The sequence below is a fragment of the Carica papaya genome, chromosome 8, assembly GCF_054855325.1.
Source record: "Carica papaya isolate Zhongbai chromosome 8, ASM5485532v1, whole genome shotgun sequence".
Lineage (NCBI taxonomy): Eukaryota > Viridiplantae > Streptophyta > Magnoliopsida > Brassicales > Caricaceae > Carica > Carica papaya.
The window spans coordinates 14,064,937-14,081,435 of NC_142316.1; positions in this window are offsets into that span (position 1 = coordinate 14,064,937).

The following is a 16,499-nucleotide window of genomic DNA, read 5'->3' on the forward strand; positions in this document are numbered from 1 at the left end:
TTTGCACATGCCTTTACCTATTCCTAAACACCTTGGATTGATATTTTCATGGATTTTGTTTTGAAATTGCGAAGGACTAAGAAAGGTAGTGATAGTATATTTTTCATTGAAGATAGATTTAGCAAAATGACACACTTCATTACATGCCATAAGATAAATGATGCAACAAATATCGTTAATCTTTTCTTTAAGAATGTTGTCAGATTGGATGGTATTCCTAAAATGATTGTCAGTGATAGGGATGTTAAGTTTTTGAGTCACTTTTGGCAAGTTATGTGAGGTAAGTTAGGAAGTAAACTATTGTTCTCTATAGTATGTCATCCACAAACTGATGGCCACACAGAAGGGGTCTATAGAATGTTGGGATCTCTTTTACAAATTATCATTAGTCATAGTTTTAAAAGTTGGGAAGACTGTTTTCCTATGGTTAAATTAGTTCACAATTATAGAGATGTGATTTTAAAAGGCAAAAGAAACACGACGCTTATGGGATTTTATGTGCTTGCGGGAAGATTGGTAAGGAAACTGCGGATACATAGGTAAAAAAACATGTATGCGAAGCACGCCCAACCGCATGGACATGCACAGTAGAAGATGCACGCATGGAGGAAGGAAGCACGCACACACCCAACATGCATGCACATACAGGGGCACCAGGAAGAGCAATCACGTGCCCGCAAGGATTCCCACTCTTGCGGGGAAACGGGTTCCTACCCTAGGCCGAATTCCCACTAGTCTAACACCTAAAAAAGAAGTTTCTTGGAACTTGTACCTCCCCGCTTACCATCATGTTAAATTGTATTTGGAAAACCCAATTTTTTCAGGCCTTAAGACCACACAGAAGTCATTTAATTTTATTTCGCAACTTTATATCGTAATACGTAAATTATACTAATTTTATTATTTTATTTTATTTTTAATTTTTATTTAATTTAACTTAATTTTGTTTTGATTTATTATTTTTATCATTATTTTTTTAAAATAAATGATTTTTAGGAGAAAACATAAAAAAAGGGAAACATCTTGCAGAAAAACTTATGCAGGAGAGGGCTGCCCATGCAAGCATCACGCTTGTCAAAGGCGCAGGACGTGCGCACAGTGCGCACGTCCCATCCGTGCAAGGCGTGGAGCCAGACTTGCAAGTGCATCTGTCGTGCACGGACCAGGCTGGCGCCACACCTTGTGTGTGCGCCGACCGTGTAGTAGGCTTAGACAGATAGGCCTACGCGTTTGGGGCCTGTGCGTGGCGCCCCAGTGCTTTGTAGGCCCTGCGTACGATAGGGTAGCCCAGCGCCTATAGGCTAGGCTTGCAATAAGTGCCAGACGGGTGAGGTATACTGTTGCCTCGAGCAGTGTGCTGTCAGTCACCTTGGGCGTTGTGCCGCCACTGGTGGAGGAGAAAAATTTTCCTCCATTTTTTATGCCATATCAAATAATTTTTATTTTCATTTCTACACTATCTCTTAGTCAGATTTTACCACTTGGCACAAATACGATGACCCCCATTTTTTATAAATTGGGGCCCTTCCTCCCATTTTCTCCTCACTTCCATTCTTCCACCTTTTAAGAGTTTAGAGAGAGAGAAAGGGATCTAGAGAGAGAAAGAAAGGAGGAGAAGAAGAACGGTGTAGAAAAAACTATCGAGGTGTCAGTAAGGAATTTAGTATTTCTTTAAACTTCTTAAGGAGTCTTTCTAGACAAATTTTAAATTAATGATTCTCTAATTTTACGTGATTTGCATGCTATGTTTAGTAATTTTAATAAACTGAAATGTTCTTGATTTCAAGCTTGCCATGTTATTTATAGGCACTTGATGATTTGTATGGAAATAAAATAATATGAAACTGGTAAGGTTATTTGGAAAATAAATAATATAAAAGATAGAAAAGTGGAATGAAGTTTGAATGGTCCGAAGCATGTATCTGTATTGACATGCATAATGCATCAAGCATCTCATTAAGCTTTTTATCTCTTAGGGGAATCTGTTTTCCCCTCCCCATCTAGTTTGAAAAGACGTGAGAGAACCACTCCCTGTGAATGACAGCACATGCTCTGACGACAGCGGTGACAAAAATATCTGTTAGGGGTCACCTTTGGATAAATACTATCGTGACTATAGAATATCTTATAGGACAACTATGGTAAGTATGATTGTTTTCGTAGATCGTACAATGGTTTGGCAAGTCAGAAATATGTCTGAAGAAATTGCTGTTATCTATATCTGATCTTGTCATTCCACATAGGTAGTCAAAAATCTGTATATGTCCTCAAAGATGGATGTCGGAACGATTTCGCGAAGTATAACATGAAAATTTGAGCATTTTATAATTTATTTGATTTTCTCTATTGTCAAGTATACTGTTTGTTTTATTTTTATTGTTGTGATTATGATGTAATTTTTGCTTTAACAAATAAATCATTTTTGTAAGGTAGGATAGGACTCTAACGTGACCTAATGGTAAGTGTTTATGATATGATTATTCGCCTTTTAAACTTTATGATACTATCTAAATACTATTTTTCTTACTGAGCATATAAAGCTCACTCTTTCCATACCCCCGAGATGAGGAAGATAGTGAGGGACTGTCAACTGACCTACCCATTGAAGTCTATGAGGATCCCACGGATCCGTAAACCTTGAATGCATAATTATTCCCACACTCTGATGAGTCCAATAGTATAATGATAGAAGTGGCCCTTTTTTTGAATTTTGACATTTATATTTTGTAGCTATTTCTGGCCTAAGTTATATATATATATATATGTATAATTTAGAACTCATACATTTTGTAAGAGATTTGTATTAATTTGCTCAACTGCATATAATTTTTATTATGTACTCGTAATCTACTTCTGTATCTGACACCCATGTCTTGATTAGCATTTGGGATGTTATAGATATCATAATAGTTACACGGACCAAATCCCTTAAAATTGAGGTTGTAGGTAGAACGACCCTTAGAATATCCATAAAAATAAGTTCTCTTTCTTAAATTAGACCACCAACTCGTGTCTTCGTTTCTTTTGTAGGAATGACACGAGGAAGACCATCTGTAGAATGTACAAAAAGACTTAAGGCCCAGGATCATCCAACCAGGGCCAAGTTTACCAAACTCTTCTGAGATATCCAAGGGTTGACTGTAACCGTAGGACAAAATCAAGCCAACCCTTGTCAACACCTTGCCCCGGAATATCAAACAACTGAAAGGTCAATCTCTCATAACATAGCAGAGTTTAGGAAACTTAACTTGCCACACTTTGAAGGTTGCCCTGACCTCTTAGTAGCCGAAGCCTGAATCCTATAAATAGAGAAGTTTTTCTTTGTCTTGGACCTAACTGAGGAACAAAAAGTTTCCCTAACAGCCTTTATGCTGAACGATGAAGTAGAACACTGGTGGTGACTTAAGAAGGAAGTCCTGCCTACCCTTACCACCTGCGAAGTTTTCATGGATGCAATTTTTGATAACTTTTTCCCACGTTATGTCCAAAAAAAGGAGGAAGAATTTTAGGACCTCCGCTAAGAAAATATAACGGTTGCCCAGTATGCCTCTTGGTTTGTCCAACTGTCTAGGTTTGCCCCTCTAATGGTCACCCTTGAAAGTCGTAAAGTTTGGAAGTTTCTGAAAGGCCTTCATGTCGATATCTACGATCAGGTTGCGATACTAAGACCTAGCTAGTATGCAGAGATGCTAGAACATGCTCAGTTGGCCGAATATCTCATCTCGGCCAAACACCAACGCATTGTCCGAGTTCATACCCAACAACAACAACAACCTTAACAACCCACAAGAAGATTGCCCGACCCAGTAAGTAGCCACCCTGATAAATAAACCTAAGTTGCCCTTCCCCTTGCCTTACCTCCACCTACTGGACAGCCTACCCGATCTTCCTAGGTATGTCAGCATTGTGGTCACTCGCATGGTGAGCTATCGGTGCAGAGACACCCAACAGCTAAAGGACTGCCCTCAACAGTTAAAAGATATGGCTAGGCCTGTAGCCCAGGGTCGTGTGCACCACTTAGATGAACCCAATGCTCTCTCCACTCCTATCCTTATCCAAGGTATGCTTTCTATTCATGATACTTCTGCCAAGACTTTGATCGATATAGGTGCTACTCAATCTTTTATTTCCTTTGCATTTGTTTTTAAACTTAATAATAGATGGGAACCTTTAGAGAAAATATTAATGGTAGAGACTCCCTCTAGGGGATTACTAAAAGCTCACTGTGTATATAAAGATTGTAAGATAGGAGCTTCAAAAATAAAAGTATTTAAAAAGTTAATACTATTAGACTTCTCAAGATTTGACTTGATTCTAGGAACGGACCAACTAAAAAATTATAGAGCAATTATTGATTGTGAAAGTAAAGTTGTAACCTTGTGATCCTAGAAAAAAATATAAAATCTATCTTTATTATTTTCCTAACAATTGAATAAACAAGAATATAAACGTTGATCCTAATGTATATTCCATACCGATTGTTTGTAACTTTTTAGAAGTTTTTTTCGTCGAACTACCTAGTCTACTTCCCCCCGAGAGATAGAATTTTTAATCGAACTGCTACCCGGAACCCAACTAATCTCGAAACTTGCCTATTGCATAAGTCGTGCTGAGCTCGCAGAACTGGAAAAATAGCTTTTTGAGCTACTTGGTCAGAAGTTTATTTGCCTTAATCATTCCCCTTCGGGCACTTTGGTATTATTTGTGAAAAAGAAGGATGGCTCCCTCAGACTATGCATGGACTACCGGAAACTCAACTGAGTAACAGTAAAAAGTAAGTAACCGTTATATCGAATCGATAATATTTTCGACCAATTGCAAGGAGTCAAAGTCTTCTCCAAGATAGACCTCATATTTGGATATTACCAGCTGAGAATCAAAGAAAAAGATATTTCAAAGACCGTTTTTTGGTGTAGATACAGTATGTATGAGTTTAGGGTGATGTCGTTTGGATTAACTAATGCCCCTGCTACCTTCATGGACCTCATGAATAAGGTTTTTTGGCGTGCACTAGATCAGTACGTCATCATATTCATTGATGACATCTTTGTGTACTTCAAGAGCCTGGAAGAACATGCAGTCTACTTGTCTGAAATGTTGGGGACACTTCACTGAAACCAATTGTATGTTAAACTTAGCTAATGCTACTCGCAAAAGCATACCTTTTTTCTGGAATTATGAATGTAGTTAAAGCTTTATGGAATTAAAGTGTCCTCTTACCTCTGCTCCGATATTGATCCTCCCTAAAAATGTTGGAAGATTTCAAGTCTACTGCGATGCATCTCATATTGGCTTGGGATTCATCTTAATGCAACATTGTAGAGTGGTCACTTATGGATCTCGAGAGTTGAAACCCCATGAGTGAAACTACCCTACTCACAACTTGGAGTTGGCGACCATCATCTTTGCCTTAAAGATATTGCATTATTACCTGCCTAGTTAGACCTTTGAGATTTACACTGACCATAAAAGTTTAAAGTAAATCTTCTCGCCGAAGGAGTTGAATATGAGACAGAGATGCTAGATGGATTTCTTGAAGGACTACGACAACGACTACAAGATCATCTACCACTCTAGTAGAGGAAATATAGTTGCTGATGTACTGATCCGAAAGGAGTCAATAGTGTTTGCCTAAACCATGGCCTCAAGTTAGAAGTTAATTAATGTTATCTAGTCACCTTGCCTTAGCTACTATGGTAAAGGTACCTATCTTGCTCAGATCAGAACCCTGCTGGATCTTTTCATGAAGAGTTAGGAAGCTCAATCCATGGAGCAGGAACTCACTAAGAATCTGAGTAAGTTCTCTTCTGACGAATTTTCTTTTTTTAGGATATCAGATGATGGGCTGTTTAGATTTTGGAATTGAATTTGGGTTTTTGTCATTATCAGGACAGATGTTCTTAAGGTTGCCTATGCCTCCAAGTTATCCATCTATCCTGAGAGTACCAAGATGTACTGGGACCTGAAGCGTCAATGCTGGTGACCAGGAATGAAGAAGGACATTGTCAACTATGTCTCCAGATGCCTTACTTACTAGAGGATTAAGGCAGAACACCAGAGACTCGGCAATTTGTTACAGGGCCTCTTGATTCCAGAATAGAAGTGAGAACATGTAATCATGGATTTTGTTATAGGACTACCCAGGACCTGTTATAGTCATAATGCTATTTAGGTCATCATTGACAGACTAACCAAGATCACCCATTTCTAACCCATCAGAACTACTGACTCCACCAGCAAATTAGCCCACCTTTATGTCGATGAAATTGTTTGACTCCATGGTGTTCCCTCATCCATTGTGTCCGATTGAGATCCTCGATTCACCTCCCACTTTTAGGACAACCTTCAAGAAGCCTTTGGATATGGAGTGTACTTCAACATCGATTATCATACCCAAATAGATGGTCAGTTAGAATGTATTATCAAGACGTTAAAAGACATGTTGCGTGCTTGCATCTCTGACTTTGGCGATAACTGGTATAAGTATCTTCCCCTATGTCAATTTGTTTATAACAACACTTATCATTCCAATATTGGTATGGCTCCATATGAACCTTATATGGTAGGCCCTACGGTTCTCCCACTTATTAGAGCGAAGTCAGAAACTAGCATCATTTTGGACCAGACTTCATCCAAGAGACTATTGAGAAGGTTACGATCATTCGTAAAAAATTGGCTACCGTGCAGAGCCACCAGAACAGTTACGCTGATAATCCTAGGATACCTTAAGAATTTGCTGTAGGAGACCAGGTCTTCCTTAAGGTTTTTCCCTACAATGAAAAAATACGGTTAAGGAAAAAAGGGAAGTTGAGCCGTTGTTATGTGGGACCTTTTTGGATCGTAGAGCACATTGGACCCATAGCATAGTGCCTTACTTTATGCTGAGAATTTGCAGGTCTACATGATGTTTTTCATGTCTCTATGCTCAAAAGGTACCACCCTAACCCTTCTCATATCATTCCTTATGATGAGACGCAAGTACAAGCCGATATGACTTACGAGAAATTTCCTATAGAGATTCTTGGATGGATTGACAAAGTCTTATGCAGCAAGATGATTTCAATGGTGAAGGTGCAATGGCAGCACCATACTTCGAAAGAGGCGACGTATGAGTTGGAAAGAAAGATGAGGAAAAAGTCTCCAGACCTGTTCCAGACAAATTTTGGGACAAAATTTTTTTAAAGTGGGGGAGATATAACACCCTTCTCACCACCATGTTAAATTGTATTTTGAAAACCCTATTTATTTGGGTCTTAAGGCCACACTGAACTCAGTTAATTTTAGTTCATAGCTTTATATCATAATTCACAAATTATGCAAATTTTATTATTTTATTTTATTTTTGATTTTTATTTAATTTTATCTAATTTTGTTTTGATTTATTATTTTTATTATTTTTTAAAAAATAAATGATTTGCAAGAAAAAACAAAAAAAGGAGAAAAATCCCACTTGAGAGGACTGCCCGTGCAGGCACTGCGCGTTGTTCACATGTGACAGGTGCAGGACTTGCGCATAGTGCGCATATCCCATCCACATGAAGCACAAGGCCAAACATGCACGCATATCACATCGCGCGCGGATAAGGCTGGTGCTGCACATTGTGCGCGCGCCATTCGCGCAGCAAGCCTATGCCAACAAGCCAATGTGTGGTGCCCCAGCGCGCCGTCGGGTGAGGCACACTACCACCTCGGGCAGTGTGCCACCACCACCTTGGGTCTCGTGCCACAACTTAAGGTGTGCTGCCGCCGATGGAGGAAAAAAAATTTCCTCCATTTTTTGTGCCACGTCAAATAATCTTGTTTTCCATTTCTATACACTCTCTCTCTTAGTCAGATTTTGCCACTTGGCATAAATACGACGACCCCCATTTTCTATAAATTAGGGCCCTTCCTTCTATTTTCTCCTCACTTCCATTCTTTTACCTTCCAAGAGTTTAAAGAAATAGAGAAAAAGTGATCTAGAGAGAGAAGGAAAGGAGGAGAAGAAGATTGGTGTAGGAAAAACTATCGAGGTTTCGGTAAGAAATTTAGTATTTCTTTAAACGTCTTAAGGAGTATTTCTAGACAAAATTTTTAAATTAATGATTATTTAATTTTGCATTATTTACATGCTCTATGTTTAGTGATTTTAATAAAGTGAATTGTTCTTAATTTCAAGCATGCTATCTGATTTATAAGCACTTGATGATTTGCATGTAAATAAACTAATATGAAACAAGTAAGGTTATTTGAAAAATAAATTTAAAAAAAGATAAAAAAAGTAGAATGAAACCTGAATGATCCGAAGTATGTATCTTATTGACATGCATAAAGCATCAAGTGCCTCATTAGGCTTTTTATCTTTGAGAGATATCTATTATTTCCTCCTCCATTTGGTCTGGAAAGATGTGAGAGGATTGCTCCCTGTGGATGACGATGTACCCTTTGACGAGAGTGGTGATGCAAATATCTATCAGGTGTCACCTGTGACTAAGTACTATCGTGACTATAGAATATCTGATAGGACCACTATGCTCGGTACGACCGTGGTCATAGATCGTACAAAGTTTAGTAAGCCAGAAATGTGCCTTAGCAAATTTTTGTTATCTGTATATGATCTGGTCATTTCACGTGAGTAGTCAGAAATCTGTATCTGCCCTCAGAGATGGAAGTTGGAACGACTTTGCGAAGCATGACACAAAAATCAGAGCATTTCTCTATTGTCAAGTATGCTGTTTGTTTTATTTTGATTGTTGTGACTATGATGTGATATTTTTCTTAATAAATAAATTATTTTTATAACATAGGATAGGACTCTTACGTGACTTAATGGTAAGTGTTTATGATATAATTATTCACCTTTTAAACCTTACGATGTTATCTAAATACTATTTTTGTTACTAAGCATATGGAACTCACTCTTTCCATGCCGCCCCTAGATGAGGAAGATAGTGAGGGACCGTCAGCTGACCTACCCATTGAAGTCTATGGGGATCTCATGGATTCGCAAACTTTGAGTGCATGATTGTTCCCGCACTCTAATGAGTCCATTAATATAATGATAGAAGTAGCTCTCTTTTTGTATTTTAACATTTGTATTTTATTGCCACTTTTGGATTTAGTTTTTTGTATGTGTAATTTGAAACTCATATATTTTGTAAGGGATTTATTTTTATTTGCTCCATTGCATATAATTTTTATCATGAACTTGTAATCTGTTTCTATATCTGACACCTACATGTCTTAATTAGCATTTGGGATGTCATAAAACTTTTCAAGTTTCTGGGGCATCTATAGCCCCAGGGCCGCCTAAGAAGATCCAAGAAAGTCGGCCCAAGAATTGAAGGTCACTAGGTCTTGATCGAAGGGACTGGTCCAAAAGGAGGAGCCAAAGCCCAAATCAAGAAGGGATAAGGGGCGTGAGGCAAACATCGATTTTAGAGGACCAAGAAATAGCATGGCCACATCAAAAAAGAGAAATAAGATTCAACTAAGCCCTAATCTTGGCTCATGGGCCTCATGGCTAAGAACAACAATGAATGAGGAAGCATGCCTGACATGATAATAATCGAGGAAGTACCCAAGCCAGCACTGGTGGAAGGGAGGAAGAGAGCTAATATTAATGAGCTCCTTAGAAATTATAGGAAGCATTCCTGAAGTGAGAGTTCCTAAGATGAATTCATGCTAGAACAAGTCTCAAATAGCGAGGTTGAATCCAATGAACATGAGTGCTGGCCTAGGAAGTACCCAAGCCAGCACTGTAGATAATCCTTGATTGGGTGTATTTATGTATGTTGTCATTAGCAGTAATGACATCCTCAATATAGATGAGGAGTGCAATGAAGTAAGTACCACTGGACTTAAGAAACAAAGAGGAATATGGATGAGCTTAAGTGAATCCCTGAGCCTTTAATGTATCTGTCAACTTGAAATTGCATTATTGGCTAGGTTGTTTTAAACCATACAAGCTTTTCTCCAACCTACATACTTGGTTAGGTTGATTAAAATGAAAACTAAGAGGAAGAGTCATATAAACTTTAACAAACAAATGTCCATGTAAAAATGCATTGTTTATGTCTAATTGACGCAAAATCCACCTTTTCGAAGTAGTAATAGCAAGTAGGGATGGTAGTCAATTTTGCAATCGGTGAAAAAGTATCAAATAATCAACTCAGATTGTTAAGAATATCCTTTAACTACTATTCTTGCTTTATAACACTCAATTAATCCATCTACCTTTATTTTAATCTAGTAAATCTACTTACATCCAATAGGCTTCCTATTAGAAAGTAAGGTAGTCAATTCCCATGTTTGATTTTCTTCTAATATTTTAATTTTTGTAAGCATTAGTTCTTTCTAACAAGGCTGTTTAATGGCTATATGAAGTAGGTTCTTTATCATTGGATATGGCAAATATGAAAGGCTTATGCGATGTGGCTATATTTTTGTAAGGTAGTATATTGGATATATGATAAGGTGTAAATACTTTCAAAATGTTATGGCACTTAAGACCATATATATGATAATTACGTTAATGAGAAGGTTGCCTTATAGAATGTTAGAATGTTATATAATAGTGGTTATAGTTTTGAAATGTTAGAATGTCTAGGTATTGATGAATTTTGAGAAATATTAGTTCGATCAATTTATATATCAGTGTTGGTATCAAACATATGTTTATTGTGTGTATGCTATATAGAATGAGTAATAGATATGTTACTAGAATTAACCATCTCAGCAGTACTTGCATGATCAACATCATCCTATGGAGTTGCAGAATATGTGATGTCACTATATTGTTCTGTTATAAAGTCATCACCACAAGGGAATACAAAGTTATTTAATGATTTAATGGAAGATGAAAAAGGAAACACATTTTCAACAAGTACCACATCTTGGGCAATAAAGACTCTTTGAGAATTGAGATCATAGACATGATGTACTTTAATGACAGAAGGATATATAAGAAAACACACTTTATAGCACGAGGATCAAATTTTAAGTGATGAGAATTGTTAGAAACATAACATTGACACCTAAAAACTCTTAAATGAGTAAATTTTGCAGGAATACCAAATGGGATTTCAAAGGTTTTTGATTATTGATGACAGGAGATAGTATATGATTGATTAAATATATAGCATAAAACATATGGTCTACCCAAAATTTCATTGGTAAGTTTGCTTGAATCTTAAAACTTGAGCCACATTCATAATAGTTTGGTGTTTTCTTTTTACCACATTACTTTGTTATGGTGTATATGGACATGAAGTTTGATGCATATCATCATTGTAGAATAAAATTCTAATATGTTGAACTCTTTGCCATTGTCTAAACGAACACATTTTATTTTCTTATTGAATTGTGTCTCAATGTATGTAAAGAAGTTGATGATGAGCTTTCGTACTTCTCCTTTACTCTTCATGGGTAAGATCTATGTATACTTACTCTTGTTGATGTGATCCTAAATGGCCCAAGATTAGTTCCAAAAATGCGATCCCACATCGAGGAGGAACCCCTTGGAAATCTACCCATGCAAAATAATTACTCGAGTATCCACTGCAGCACAACAGACGTGCACACATAGGTCTCGCAGGTCCTATCCCAAACAGGCAAACAAGTCCAACATCTTTTTGTTTCCTAAATGCGACTAGCTCAAGCAGGAAAGTAAACTCCAATTTTCTAAACAGGAATGCCCTGGACAGGAAAGTAACTCTATCCCTGAACACTTTCCTAATTCCAACTATTCTAAAGAATGGGTCAACTTTCAGAGAAAGCTTAAGGCCCAAGTGAGATCAAGTGGGCTGGCCTTCCCAAAGCCCAACCTGCACACATGGGCTAAGAAAAGGCCCATAACGATCCAATGGAGCTATCCACAAGGCCCAAGACAAGAACCCAGCGGTCCATGGATGGGCCCACCAAGAGGAGGCCCAAAGAGGGCTTGAACAACCCAGCCTGAAAGAGAACATCAAGGTTTTTAAGCCAAACCAAGACGCATCTAAAAAGGGGCTGGATGCATGCATGTAAAATAGCCCCAAGTGTGGGAAGACAGTTCTCCTGCGCAGCAGAACATGCACAGGGCATGCTTGCACGAACAACTAGTCCTGCACATGTGTACAATTTATGCACAGTAAGGCCTCCAGCGTGCGCCACACGTTTCCAGCAACATGCTTACACAGATGGATAACCTGGATAGCTTGTTTTGAGTATGATTTGTACTCTTAATTCTTCTATTTTTTATAATATGAATTCACTTGTAGATTCCTACTCAAATTCAAGGAAAATTCAAACATAAAATAAACTAGAAGACAACAAGTTTAATTTGAAAATGAGACTTCATTTGTAATTGAAAATGCAAATTTTATGGAAAAATTTCCAAGAATAATTCTTCATTAACTTGAAGTCTACATGGAGATTAAAGGCACATGGAAACTATTGAGATAAGGGAAGATTTATCTAATATTATTTTATTAATATTTTGATGTTAAGCCTTATCCATGGGATTAATTCATTATTATTTTAGGATTAGGATAAGGATTTGATTATTTGATTATTTATATTTTTTAACTTAAATTAAATCCTAGATTTTGGATAAGAATTCTAAATCCTATTCTAAGTAGAAATAGAAAATAAAATCCTATATAAAGGCTTAAGTTCAAGTTTTGTAAACACAACTTTGAGAATTCAATAAAATTAAAGCTTCAAACTTTTATTTAGAATTAGCTTTGTGATAATTTTTCTTCTTCAAATTCTTCAAAGGTAAGGAGCTTTTTGAAGTCTTATTAAGCCAAGGAGTTAATCGACTTATCAAGTAAGTCCATGTTCTCTTTCTTTTCATTGTTTTTGTTCTCTAGTTTTTGTTTTTACATTCTTTTTAAGAATTGTGATTCAATTAGAGGGAGGGATTAATAAGGCAATTGAGTTTTAATATTGCATGCATTGGGTTGAGGTTCCGAAGTCAAAATGATGCTTCTCATACCCTCCCGCGTCAAGTGGTATTAGGGCTTAAGCTCTTAGTGAGCATGTTTACCTTAATTTTTTTAGCATTCTTATGAAATAATCAACATTCAAATTTATTTGAATTTTTAATTCATTTTGTATCCCGCTTGAATTAATAATTATCTATTTAATTCAAGTGGTTTGTTTTTATATCTTTATTCAAAAAAAATATACAAAATTAAAAAAGACGCAAAAAAATCCCAATTGCACTCTATAAGGCAATTGGCACGCTATTTGCATTCTTGCACTAAAAAATCATTGAGGAGTCAAAAGAAGAGTACCTCACCTAGTAGGTGCATGTGAAAACTTTTGGTTTTCATTCATTTGCATAAAGCAAAAAAGAAGATTAACTCACCCACTATGAATGAAAACCTTTCTACTTCACATTTATTTTCTATTTTACATCCCGAAATTTTGTCTTAATGTTGCATAAGGAAACTTGGTCATTCGTAGAGCGTAGCTGACATTAGGTAGTATAATTAGGATACACCTTCTAGTTATATCCATATGAATTTATCGGATCTCTATGCTTTGAGTCCATTGTGTTTTCTTTGTGATCTACATTTTCATTATTCATTGCACTTTTGTTCCATTACATTGTTAAGTGACTAATAGTTCCTATTTGCTTAGGCTATAAATAAAAGCACACAATTTCTTCTTCTGTGTGCTTGTTTTTTACCTTCTGTAAAATTTAAATTCCTTTAGGATTTTTTTTGTGTTGGAAAGACTAACGTCTGGATCCTGATCTAAAAAAATTTGATTCCAAATGCTTAACTTGATAGAAGAAGCTATATTTTGAGAGATTGCAAGGTAAACACGAGTGAAGGTGAGCGAGAGAATTTATTTGCTTCCACTAACCTTTTCTTGCAGGAATCGAAATGAGTTTTTTGTGAAGAGTTTGTCAAACTCCAGCATGACATGCAAAAACTCCAACACCTTTTTGATGAATAGAAGAATTTAGTGCAAGAGTCATTAAGGAACGAAATGATATGGTCATGTAATGTTGTCGTAGGACCTTCTTAGTCAAGAAGAGATTCATGCCCCTGAAGAGGTCGAGCACCTTATCACGAAAGATACAAAAGAAGGAGCGAAAGCTGACCCACAAGATGAATTATGTGTAATTGATAACTCTTTTATTTCCAGTGATGATACCTTGGATGATCCATGAGGAAGTGTGATTTCAGTCATGAACCACATCAATGAAAAAGTCAACGAGCCAGGTAAGTATGGTGTGTCTTATGTTGGTATCATTAATCATTTTCCTTTTGATGAAGGACAAGATTCAAGGACGAATCTTTTTAAAGAATAGGGGGATGACGTGATCTTAGATGGCCTAAGATTAGTTTCAAAGATGCAATCCTGCATCAAGGAGAAACCCATGGAAATTTGGACTCCTATGGAATAATTGCCCACGAGTCCGTTGCAGTACAACAGATGTGCACACGTATGTTTCATAAGTCCTTTCCCAAACAGGCAAGAAAGCCAAACATTCTTTTGTTTCCTAAATGGGATCGCTTAAATAGGAAAGTAAACTCTAGTTTCCTAAACAAGAATGCCCTAAACAGGAAAGTAACTCCATTCCAAGATACTTTCCTAATTGGAACTATTCCAAGGAATGGGCTAAGTTTGTTAAAAGAAAGCTTAGGGCCCAAGTGAGATCAAGTGGGCTAGGTCTTCCCAAAGCCCAACCTGTACGCATGGGCCAAGAAGAGACCCATAAAGTTCCAATAGAGCAATACACAAAGCCCAAGACAAGAACCTGACAGTCCATGGATTGGCTCACCAAGAATTAGCCCAAAGCGAGCTTGAACAGCTCAACCCAAGAAAGAACATCAACGCCTTTCAATCAAAGCAGGTCGCGACTAAGAAGGGGTTGCATGCACGCATGCGAGACAACTGACGCATACAACAAAACACGCATAGGGCATGCTTGCATAGACAACCAATACTACACACATACACACAATCTGTGCGTGCACGAGAAGGACTTCAGAGTTTGCCAAACATTTGCAGCAATGCGGTTGCATGCGCGGACAACCTAGACAGCCTATTTTGAGTCCGATTTGGTCTCTTACTTCTTCTCCTTTTTCCAATCTTAATTCACCTACAGATTCTTACTCAAATTAAACAAAAAAATTCAAATATAAAAGAACTAGTCGGCTATAAGTTTAATATGAAAATGAGACTTCTTTTTCCGAATTCAACATGGGAATTTTATGGCAAAATGTCTAAGAAGAGTTCTTCATCAATTTAAAGTCTACATGGAGATTAAAGGCACATGAAAAATATAGAGATAAGGAGAAGATTTATCTAATATTATTTTATTAATATTTTTATTAATATTTTAATATTAAGCCTTATCTATAAGATTAATTAATTATTATTTTAGGATTAGGATAAGGACTTGGTTATTTTATTATTTATGTATTTGTTTTCTATTTAAATAAAATCCTAGTGTTTGGATAAGAATCCTAAATCCTATTTCGAGTAGAAATAGAAAATAAAAGTCGATAGAATGCTTAAGTTCACGTTTTGTAAAGACAACTTTGAGAATTTAATAAAAATTAAAAGCTCTGAGCTTTTATTTAGAATTAGTTTTGTGCTAATTTTCTTCTTCAAGTTTTTCAAAGTCAAGGAGCTTTTCGAAGTCTTGTTGAGCTGAGAAGTTGGGATCGACTTATCCGATAAGTCCGTGGTGTCTTTTTTTCCCTTGTTTTTGTTTCTTAGTGTTTATTTTTGAATTCATTTTGAGGATTATAGATTCAATTAGACAGAGGGGTTAATTAGGTAGTTAAGTTTTGGTATTGCATGCGTTGGGTTGATGTTTTGAGAGTCAAAAGTATCCTTTCCATACCCTTCCGCATCACTTATCACCATTAATGGTTAAAACATAATGATGGCCATACAAGGAAACAATGGATATAGGATCCCAAATGTCAAGATGAAGATCAAAACAATACTTAGATACTAAAGTACTTATTGGAAATAATAAACATTTTTGCTTGACAAATTGACATGTGCCTCAAATAAATGAGGAATAAGGCATAATAGAATCATCTAATTGATGAAGTAATTATGGTCTTAGAGAAAAAAAATGCCCAAGAGAAAAATACCACAAAGTTTGTTTATTGACATTCTTTGAAAGAATGATAGAAGATGACTTTACTATAGAACAAACACTTGGAAAAGCTTTGTCTTTTAGGTTCACAAGATGATATAACCCATGCTTTTGTCTAGCTAGCCCAATCATCTTCCAACTTTCAACATCCTGAATAAAAAAGTAATCAACATTGAATATAGTAGGATGAGTATTTCAATAAACTACTTATTGATATAAGATTGAAAGTATATTAAAGTACATATAAAGCATTGTAAAGGAAAAAATTAGAAGGAAGGTGTACAACACATATATGGGTTACTCACTGTTTGGTTATTAAGGATTATGATAAATATCCCATTTATAGGTCTATAAGATGTAAACGACTTAATAGGATTTATTATATAGTTTGTTGCTCCTAAAT